The 11452-nt window shown below is 37.7% G+C and overlaps 1 non-coding gene across 1 annotated transcript; it reads right to left on the reverse strand.

Annotated features, from left to right (window-relative positions):
* Nucleotides 1–9036: 9036 nt before the first annotated feature.
* LOC121205295 (small nucleolar RNA R71) lies at nt 9037–9142 on the reverse strand. Its single transcript, XR_005900379.1, has one exon. It is a non-coding gene; the product is annotated as a small nucleolar RNA R71 (small nucleolar RNA).
* Between the last annotated feature and the right edge of the window lie 2310 nt (nt 9143–11452).

Here is an 11452-nt window from a genome sequence, read left to right on the forward strand (position 1 = left end):
TTGACGAAATTGATCCAAAAAGATGTGAAGTTTGAGTGGTCAGAAAAGTGCCAGAATAGTTTTGATCAGTTGAAAACTTTGTTGACTAAAGCTCTGGTATTAGTACAACCTGAATTAGGTAAAGAATTTATAATTTACAGCAATGCTTCGTTGATCGGTCTGGGATGTGTGCTAATGCAAGAAGGTAAAGTCATTGCTTATGCTTCAAGACAGTTGAAGTCACATGAAAAGAACTATCCGACACACGATCTTGAGTTAGCTGCTATTGTGTTTGCTCTGTAAAGTTGGCGTCACTATCTGTTTGGCGAGAAATGTCATGTGTTTTTTGACCATAAAAGTCTGAAGTATTTAATGACGCAAAAAGATTTGAATCGCAACAGAGAAGATGGTTGGAATTGTTAAAAGACTATGAGCTAGTTATTGATTATCATCAGGGACAAGCAAATGTTGTTGCTCATGCTTTAAGTCAAAAATAGTTGTTTACTTTGCGTAAAATGAACGCTCATTGGAATCTATCTGATGATGGTTCAGTTTTAGCAGAACTGAAAACAAAACCCTTGTTTATACAACAGATCTGCGAGGCTTAGAAATCTGACAATGTATTGATAGTTAAATGAACTCTGTGTGATTCTGAATTTCAGGTTGATGTTAATGATTGTTTGAGATTCAGAGATAGACTCTGTATTTTGAGAAATCCAGAGTTAATTCAGTTGATTTTGAGTGAGGCTACAGTAGTAGATTCTCTGTACATCCGGGGAGTACAAAAATGTATAATGACTTGAAGCAACTATATTGGTGGCCATGAATGAAAAGAGATATTTCTGATTTTGTTTCTAAATGTTTGATCTGTCAACAAGTTAAAGCTGAACATCAGGTGCCATTAGGTCTGTTTCAACTAATTATGATTTCAGAATGGAAATGATATTGACTGACCATGGATTTTGTTTCGGGTTTGCCCCTGTCTCCGAGAATGAAAGATTCGATCTGGGTTATAGTTGAAAGATTAACGAAGTCAGCTCATTTTATTCCAATGCGATCTATTTTTTCACTTGATAAGTTAGTTGAGCTTTATATTTTTGATATTGTGAAACTGCATGGTGTACTATTATCGATTGTGTCAGATAGGGATCCGAGGTTTACATCACGATTCTAGAAGAAATTGCAAGATACTCTGAGTACTAAATTGCAATTCAGCACTGCTTTTCATCCGTAAACAGATGGTCAATCTGAGCGGATTATTCAGATACTCGAGGATATGTTGAGATGTTGCATTCTTGAGTTTGAAGGTACGTGGGAACAATATCTACCTTTGATTGAATTTGCTTATAATAATAGTTTTCAATCGAGCATTAAAATGGCACCGTATGAAGCCTTATATGGTAGAAAGTGTAGAACTCCATTATACCGGTCTGAGCTCAGTAAGAATAAGATTTATGGGGTTGATCTGATAAAAGAAATAGAACGAAAAGTAAAAATAATTTGAGATAGTTTGAAAGCTGCCTCTGATCGTTAGAAATCTTATGCGGATTTAAAATGAAAGGATATCGAATATGAGATCGGTGATAAAGTGTTTCTAAAAGTATCTCCGTGGAAGAAACTATTCCGATTCGGTAAAAAGGACAAGCTGAGTCCGAGGTTCATTGGACCGTATGAAATCATTGAGCAAGTTGGGCCGGTTGCTTATAGATTAAGATTACCATCTGAGTTAGAAAAAGATTCACAATGTATTTCATGTATTGATGCTTCGACGATATAGATCTGATCCTTTGCATGTAATTTCTTCGTCTGATATTGAAATCCATTCAGATATGACTTATGAAGAAAAGCCAATTTGTATTCTGTCCCGTGAGATTAAAGAATTGCGTAATAAGAGAATTCCGTTAGTCAAAGTACTGTGCCATAGACACAGAGTAGAAGAGGCTACATGGGAGCCTGGAAATGCAATGAAACGACAATATCTGAATCTGTTTAACGGTAAGATTTTCGAGGACGAAAATTCCTAAGGAGGGAGAATTGTAACAGTCCAGTTTTGACCCTAGTCGGACTAGTGGTTTTTGGACCAAAAATCCAAGTTCAAAAAATATTTTAATATTATTTTCTGTGTCTGTGATATGTGAATTTATATCAATGAAATTTTTGTGATTTAATTTGTCTGTTTCTGTGCTTAATTATGAAAAAGGATTAAATCGCGTAAAATGCAAAAGTTGCATGCTAATTGTCAAAGTTCCTATTTGGCTTGGCTTTTAAAATTTGGATCCTTGCATGTCAAATTTACCATTTTGTTTTAATGGAGGACAATTATGGACATGTAGTTGGTAAGTTTTAAGGTATATTAATGAAGGGCAAAATGGTAAAAGGTGAATTTATGTTATATTAAATAAAACAAAGGTTAAAATCCATTTATTTCATCCATTTTCCATCGAAAATAGAAAGAAAAGAGAGGTTTTGGGTGTTTGAAACATTCGGCTATGATTCAAGCTTGATTCAAGGTTCATTTTTGTTCCGTTTTTGATAATTTCTGCATTTCTGTGATCGTTGCTTTGTGTTATTCAAAACCCATACCTAAATTTCTATTTTTGTTGAAGATTTTAAAATGTACCATTGATGATTATATGAGCTTTGTAGTGTTCTTAAATGGATTATGAAAGATATATGTGAGATTATCATGTTTGTTTTTGAATTTGCGATGAAATGGGCTAATTTGTGAAAATGAGATTTTGAAGGACTAAATTGTGAATTTAACATATTGTATGGGCTGATATAGAAGCCATGAAAATTCGGCTAGCCTTTGTTGCAAAGAAATTTTAAATATTGGTGATTTTGTGAAAAATGGACTAAATTGTCAAAGTCTGAAATTGTAAGGGCTAAAATGTTAAGTGCCCTAAATATGTGTATATGGATTAAATTGAATGAAATGAATGATTGAATGGTTGAAATTGTATTGTATTAGATTAAGAAAAAAGAAAATTAGACTTAGATCGAGGGAAGTCCAAAGTAGTCGAATAGTCAACTCATTTTCGTCTGAAATCCGTACGGGGTAAGTCAAACTACAGTTACGTGTTAAGTTGATTAATTTTTGTGTATATAAACTATTATCTGCATTGGACGGCCTTGAGAGCCTGATGAATAAATTTTGATAATATGTTGGTGTATGAGAAGTTTTGTATGTTTCTAAAGGAATGTCAAATTTGATCTGAGATATCGTGTAAGACCGTGTCTGGGACACAGGCTTCGATTTGAGATTTCGTGTAAGACCTTGTTTGGGACAGAGGCTTCAACATCGAATTACATGTAAGACCACGTCTGGGACGTCAGCATTGTACTTGTCTATGAATATCTATTCCGTTTCTAGATTGTCTGATGATAAAGTATGAGATATAAAATGTATAATTCATACAGTTATGTTCGTATCGTACTAGATTTCTGAATAGAAAAAACTATGTTTCTGTGAAGTAAGGAAATATCCTATGAGACGGTTGTGAATTCTGGCCATTAACTGTTACTTTTATGCTATATTAGTTGGGTAATTGTATTTGACTTACTAAGCTCTTCGTAGCTTACTCTGTGTGAATTCTGTCTGTTTTTCAGTTATCATAGCTACTGAAGACTCGAGGATAGTCGAGGATCGTCACGACACTATCCAACTCATTTTGGTACTTTTGAAAGTGTAAATATTGCTAAGTATGACATGTATAGGCTAGAATGTCTATGTATTATGTTTTGAATTGTATATATGTTATGCCATGTCAATTGGCAAGCAAATGATATGTTTGTGTATTGTTTTGGTGTATATGGTAATGTGCCATGTTCTAATGTGTTTTGGTCATATTTGAGTATGGAATTGGTTGGAAATGTTGGTATAATTGTTGCATATTAATGCTTGTAGGATTGAAACCATATGGGGTGGCAAATTGGCTTAAACCAAGCTTGCATTGTGCCACACGGCCAGGGAAGACGGGTGTGCCTTGTGGCTGTGTGAAAAAGTCAATAGCTAGCTAAATTTTACACAGTCATGGCACACAGTCGTGTCTGTTGGCCATGTTAAAAAGTCAGTATAGGACCTTTTTTTAGCACTGTTGGACCACATGGGCTTGTCTTGTGCCCATGTGAGTCACACGGCCTAGTCACATAGGCGTGTGACTTTGTCAGTTTTGAAAAGTTTGATTAAGTTTTGAAAATTCTGAATAGGTTCGGTTTAGTCCTGACCATCCCTAAATGTATGTTTTAGATCTCGTAGACCATCCTAATGGATGAATTGCTGATGAATGCAATTATATTAATGTCATATGATATCTGTGAATTCGTGTTGTTCGGAAATGCTCGTCTGTTCGGTGACACCCCTTACCTATTCCGACGACGGTTACGGGATAGGGGTGTTACAGTTAGTCCTAGATACAAGACCCATTTCTATTGCTCCGTATAGGATGGTCCCAATAGAGTTAAAAGAGTTAAAGGCATAGTTGCAAGAGCTAACAGAAAAAGGCTTTGCGAGACCGAGTTTTTCACCGTGCGGAGCTCTAGTACTTTTTCTGAAAAAGAAAGATGGGTCGATGAGGTTATGACTATAGACAATTGAATAAAGTAACTGTGAAGAACAAGTATCCTTTGCCAAGGATAGATGATTTATTCGATCAGTTGAAAGGAGCCACAGTGTTCTCTAAGATAGATTTGAGGTCTGGTTATCATCAGTTGAGAGTCAAATAGCAAGATTTATCGAAGACTGTTTTTGGAAAAATTATGAGTTCCTCGTCAAGCCCATTGGTTTGACTAAGCCCCGACGGTGTTTATGGATTTGATGAACCGTATTTTTCGACCGTATCTAGATAAGTTTTTTGTCGTCTTTATCGATGACATATTGGTTTATTCACATGATGAGAGCGAGCACGCGGAGCATCTTAGAGTGGTGTTGCAAACCTTAAGAGACAATTAATTGTAGGCCAAGTTCAGTAATAGTGAATTTTGGCTTAATGAGGTCAGATTTCTAGAACACATTGTGTCGGGAGACAAGATTCGAGTTGACCCAAGCAATATCTCGGCTATTGTGGAGTGGAAACTACCGAGGAATGTGACTAAGGTCCAAAGCTTTTTGGGTTTGGCTGGATACTACAAACAGTTTGTAAATGGATTCTCTATGATAGCTACGCCAATGACTAGACTACTGCACAAGGATGTCAAGTTTGATTGGACAGAAAAGTGTCAAAAGAGTTTCGAGAAATTAAAAGCTTTGTTGATCGAAGATTTGTGATATATAGTGATGCCTCCTTAAATGGTTTGGGGTGCGTGTTTATGCAAGAAGGTAAGGCCATAGCTTACGCTTCAAGGCAACTAAAGCCACATGAGAAGAACTACCCGACGCACGATTTAGAGCTAGCATTGTGTTCTCGCTAAAAATTTGGAGACACCACTTATATGGCGAGAAATGTCAGGTATTCACCGACCATAAGAGCTTAAAGTACTTGATGACTCAAAAGGAATTTAATTTGCAGTGATGCTGATGGTTTGAGCTAATAAAGGATTACGAGCTGATTATCGACTACCACCCAGGAAAAGCGAACGTGGTTGCCGATGCATTGAGTAGAAAATCATTATTTGCAATGAGAGCAATGAATGTCAATATGGCTTTGTCTAATGATGGTTTGATTCTAACAGAGTTTGGAGCTAGATCGACGTTTCTTCAAGAGATCTGTGAAGCTCAAAAAGGTGATGAGATATTGCAAGCTAAGAGAACTCAGTGTGAATCGATAGTTAAATTTGATTTTCGTATTAGTACTGATGGTTGTATAATGTTCAAAGACAGAGTTGTGTAGCCAAGGACAATGAGCTTATTCAGAAGATTCTACGAGAAGTGCATGGCGGTTGTTTGTCTGTCCACCCAGGCAGTGTGAAAATGTACAATGACCTTAAGAAAATGTATTGGTGATCGGGTATGAAAAGAGACATTTTAGAGTTTGTGTCTAAGTGCCTAGTGTGTCAGTAAGTGAAGGCTGAACACCCAGTACCTTCGGGTCTACTTCAACCTATCATGGTCCCCGAGTGGAAGTGGGATCGGGTCACTAGGGACTTTGTATCAGGTTTGCCATTGACCCCGAAGAAAAGGATGCTATTTGGGTTATTGTGGATAGGCTAACAAAGTCGGTGCAATTCATACCTGTGCGTATCGACTACTACCTTGAGAGATTAGCCGACTTGTACTTTTCGAGATTGTGAGACTACACAGGGTGCCCATATCGATTATATCAGACAGAGACTTGAGATTTACCTTGAGGTTTTGGAAAAAGTTACAAGAGGCATTGGGAACAAAGTTGAGTTTTTGCGTAGCTTTCCATCTGCTAACCGACGGTCAGTTAGAGAGAGTAATTCAAATAATAGAAGACATGTTACGGTGTTACATCCTTGAGTTCCAAGGAAGTTGAGAAAAGTATCTATCGTTAGTTGAAATCTCCTATAATAACAGTTATCAGACAAGTCTAAAAATGGCACCTTATGAGGCTTTGTACGGGCGAAAGTGTCGAACGCCCTTATATTGGACTGAGGTCAGAGAGAGTCAAGTTCACGGGGTCGATTTAGTCAGAGAGACTGAAGAGAAAGTTAAAGTGATTTGTGACTACTTGAAGGCCGCCTCAGATAGATAGAAATCCTATGCAGATTTAAAACGAAAGGAAATTAAATTTCAAGTCGGTGATAAGGTATTTTTGAAAGTGTCCCCGCGGAGGAAAGTCCGCAGATTTGGTAGAAAAGGCAAGTTAAGTCTTCGTTTCATAAGTCCTTATGTGGTTATCGAGAGAGTAGGATCGTTTACGTATCGATTGGCTTTACCACCAGAGTTGGAAAATATTCACGATGTGTTTCATGTGACCATGTTACGTCGATATAAATCAGACCCTTCGCATGTGATTGTGCCGTCAGAGGTTGAGATTCTTTCGGACATGACATATGGTGAAGTGATAATATTTGATAAACCGTAAATTATACATATTTTTACCCCATGTTTAATGCATTTTATGCATGATTTCTTATTAGAATTGGTGAATTCGATACTCCTAATGCTTTAATTTCATGTTTTATACTTAGGAGAGCATAGGAGAGCGAAAGGAACGAGAAACAGGCCAAAAACAGGAAAAATGGGCCAAAGTACGAACTCTACACGGCCTGAACTTCCTCACACGGGCAGCCACACGGCCGTGTCAAATTGGCAGAATCGAAGAACGATTCACACGGGCAAACCACATGGCCATGTCAATTTGGTAGGCTTAAACACGGCCTGAAGTAATCGTACATGGGCGTATCATACGGGTGTGTCCCTGCCGAGCCCAAGTTAAGTCCAATTCGGAAAAGGCCACTTTTGACGGCTTCTAGGCATTCCAAAGCCTATAAATACACCCTAGAGGAGGAAGAAAAAGGACACGGAGAATAGGGGGTAAGGAATTACTCCAAGGAAGCCGATTGATCCATCTCAGAAGCTGGATTCATCATCAAGACTGAAGATCTCTCCTCAATTTCCCTTCAGGAGTTTTGGTTTTTCTTTTTATTTTGTATTCTTTATTCTTCTGAGATGTTTTCTTATTTAGTTATGAACTAAAACCCCTAAATACCTAAGGGGAATGAAACCTAAGACGAATCTTGCTATTATTTTCTGAATCGTATGATAAATATTTAACTTGTTCTTAATTCTTATTTTGATATCTCAGGATACTGATTCAAGACATGCTCTTATTCAGAGGAGGAATAGACCCTGTCTAAGAGTACTTTTGTCATAATTAAGCGGATTTGATTGCGCGCCTAGATATAGGGTGACAAGATTTTTCCGGATTAGGGTGAAACTTAATAAGGGGATCCATAGATCGAGTTAATGCAACCCTAGAGTGTTAATTAGAGAAAAGTCTCGGTTATTCAATCTAGGGATTTGACGTTATTAGTCTTGAATAGGGATAATAACATAACTTAGGGATCTCTACGGAACAAGTTGAATGAATAAATTGTCCGATTCGGAGCCAGAATAACAAGTAAAGTCTAGGTGGATTTTTCCTTAGGTATTGTCTTAAGTAATAGATTTGTCCAAAAGAAATTCCCCAATTCTTTTCTCTGTGCGTTCATAGTTTAGATAATTAGTCAATTAAAACAAAACATCTTTATTCTTAGGCTAGATAATAAAAAGACAGTCATTACTAGTACTTTAGTTCCTTTGGGTTCGACAATCTGGTCTTGCTAAAACTATACTACTGTTCGATAAGTACACTTGCCTACATCGCGATAATAGTTAGTTCAAGAACGAGTAATTATAAATATTTAAAACCTATCACGAAATCACGCAATCAAGTTTTTGGCGCCGTTGCTGGAGAACTAAAATATTAAGAACACTCAATTTTTATTACTTTAGCCATTTATTTTTCTTGCAATTTAATTTAATTATTATTATTACTAATTAATTTACTTTTTCTTTCTCTTGACAGGTTTTTATAGTTTATGACTAGAAGAAACCCGTCGGGACCATTACTTTTTGAAGAAGAAATCGATCGTACAGTTCGTAGAAACCAAAGAGAAATAAGGCGAAACTTAAGATACACAGAGAACGAGCAAGAAGATGATACTCAACCCCCAACCGAAGAGATGGCTGAAAGCCAAGGCTATCAGCTACCTCCTACAATTGCGGCTAATCAAAATCCTGCTCCATGTACTATGTATGACTATGCTAAACCTTCTTTAACAGGAACTGAGTCAAGTATAGTTAGACCTGCTATTGCTGCGAATAATTTCGATCTGAAACCTAACACAATTCAGATGATACAGCAGTTTGTTTAGTTTGATGGTTTGCAGGATGAGGATCCCAACACTCACTTGGCGAATTTTCTAGAGTTTTGCGACACTTTCAAAATTAATGGCATTTCTGATGATGCCATTCGCCTTCGGTTATTCCCTTTTTCACTGAGAAACAAAGCTAAATAGTGGTTGAACTCGTTACCACGAGGGTCTATCACTACTTGGAACAAATGACCGAAAAATTTCTACTAAAATATTTTTCGCCGGCTAAAATGGCTAAGTTACATAATGATATCTCTTCTTTTGTGCAGATGGACTTAGAAACACTTTACTATGCATGGGAGAGATACAAGGATCTATTGCGAAGGTGCCCTCACCATGGGTTACCTCTATGGCTGCAAGTTCAAATGTTTTACAATGGTGTGAATCCCTCGACAAGACAGATGATTGACGCAGCTGCTGGAGGAACTATCAACAACAAAACACCTAAAGAGGCTTATGAATTCATTGAAGAAATTTCACTGAAAAACTATCAGTGGCAAGTTATGAGGTCTAAGCCAACAAAAACAGTCGGCGTTTATAACGTCGACTCAATTACTATATTGTCAAATCAGGTAGAACTTCTCAATAAAAAGATTGATGGTTTACTTGGTTCTACGCAGGTACATCCAGTAATGAGGTGTGACTCAAGTGGAGGAGGTGTGCATACAGAATATCAATCCTTCAATCCTACAACCGAATAGGAACAAGTCAACTATATGGGTAACAATAACTTCAAATCTCAAAATAACCCATATAGTAATACTTATAATGTAGGTTGGAGGAACCACCCAAATTTCTCCTCGGGTGGTCAAGGGAATCAAAAGTCACAAAATCCTCAGGGTTTTCAACAGCCACCTTATCAACAAGAGAAGAAACCGAACCTTTAAGAGATGCTCTCTAAATTCATCTCGGTATCAAAAACCCGTTTCCAAAATACCGAGACATCACTTAAGAATCAACAAGCATCGATCCAAGGGCTTGCAACTCAGATAGGCCAGCTATCCAAACTAATCTCCGAACGACCACAAGGTAGCTTACCAAGTAATACTAAACCTAATCCAATGAACACCTCAACGCAATTAGTACTCAAGATAAGGAAGGATTCATTGCGACTGAGCTAGAATTGATGCAAGAAACTGTGGTAAGCAAAGGTCAAGGTGAGGTAGATCAAAATACAAACAAATTAGTAAATGTTAAATATAAAACCTCGTGTATCATACCCCAACGCAACAAGGAAAGACCTCTCAGATGAGCAATTTGGTAAATTCCTTAAACTCTTAAAAAAATTACATATTAACTTACGGTTATTGAAGCTCTATCGCAGATGCCAAACGCAATGAAATTTTTAAAAGAGCTTTTAGCAAATAAGAGGAAGTTGGATGAGGCATCGCATGTGGAGCTGAACACAGTTTCCTCAGCCATTCTCCAAAATAAACTACCCAACAAACTAAAAGATCCAGGGAGTTTTTCAATTCCTTGCTTAATTGGTAGTTTAGATATTAATAATGCATTAGCTGATTCAGGGGATAGTATCAACGTCATGCCTTTTAAAATGTACAAGCAACTAGGTCTCGGGAAACCCAAACAGACTAGGATGAGCATTCAATTAGCAGATAAAACTATAAGATTTCCTAGGGGTATTATTGAAGATGTGCTAGTCAAAATCAATAAATTTATATTTCTAGTTGACTTCATTGTTTTAGACATAGAGGAGGATAGTAATACTCCTTTAATCCTAGGAAGGCCCTTTTTAGCAATTGCTAAAACAATTATTGATGTTGGCATAGGTGAGCTCATGATTCGCGTAGGAGACGAAACACTCACCCTTCAAGCTCGCAATTCTGACAACACACCGGAAATTGAAGGTGATTGTCTAAAACTTTCTATTAAAACTGACACATGATACAACCCACTTTGCAGGAAATAAGTCTGAAGGAAGTACATGAGCCACTCCCAAACAATATTAGAGGTTCTATTCATAAAGAACGAAGGTTGCAAATAGAGGAGCTAGATGAATGGCGAACACATAAATCGAGAACACACGATAAACTGAAACTACGCCAGAACGAGCCTGATACCTCTTCAAGTCAACTTAAGGTTGGTGATAAAGTCTTATTAGATGCTGCAGATCCCCACATTGTCACTACCAAACAAAATGAAGAAATCCCTCTTACGGTACTCAGCATTTTTCCATTCGGTACGGTGGAGGTGAGTCATCCCATGTTCGGCACTTTTAAGGTAAACAACACCCGTTTAAAACCTTATTTTAAGATTGATAGCAGGAATGAGGAGTATAAACTCCTCGAACCACCCTGATCATTCAACAGAGAGGTAAGTCGAGCTTAGACTATAAATAAGCGCTTCTTGGGAGGCAACCCGAGCACTCATTGTATTAACTTCTTTAAAATTTAGTCTTCAACACCTAACTTACTAACGGAGCTCTTGAATACAGATTTCCAAAAAGTCACGGCCAAGCACACGGGCGTGCTTAGGGCCGTGTGAAAACAAGGCAAAAATTTCCCCAAACACGGGCTACGATGAAACGCCACGGCCGTGCGACATGGTCGTGGTCGAGCCTGCCAAAACAACACGGGCATGCGACACGCCCGTGTGGAAGAACCGTGGATGAACCTGTTAGAATGACACGGGCGTG

Source organism: Gossypium hirsutum, chromosome A08, assembly GCF_007990345.1.
Source record: "Gossypium hirsutum isolate 1008001.06 chromosome A08, Gossypium_hirsutum_v2.1, whole genome shotgun sequence".
NCBI lineage: Eukaryota > Viridiplantae > Streptophyta > Magnoliopsida > Malvales > Malvaceae > Gossypium > Gossypium hirsutum.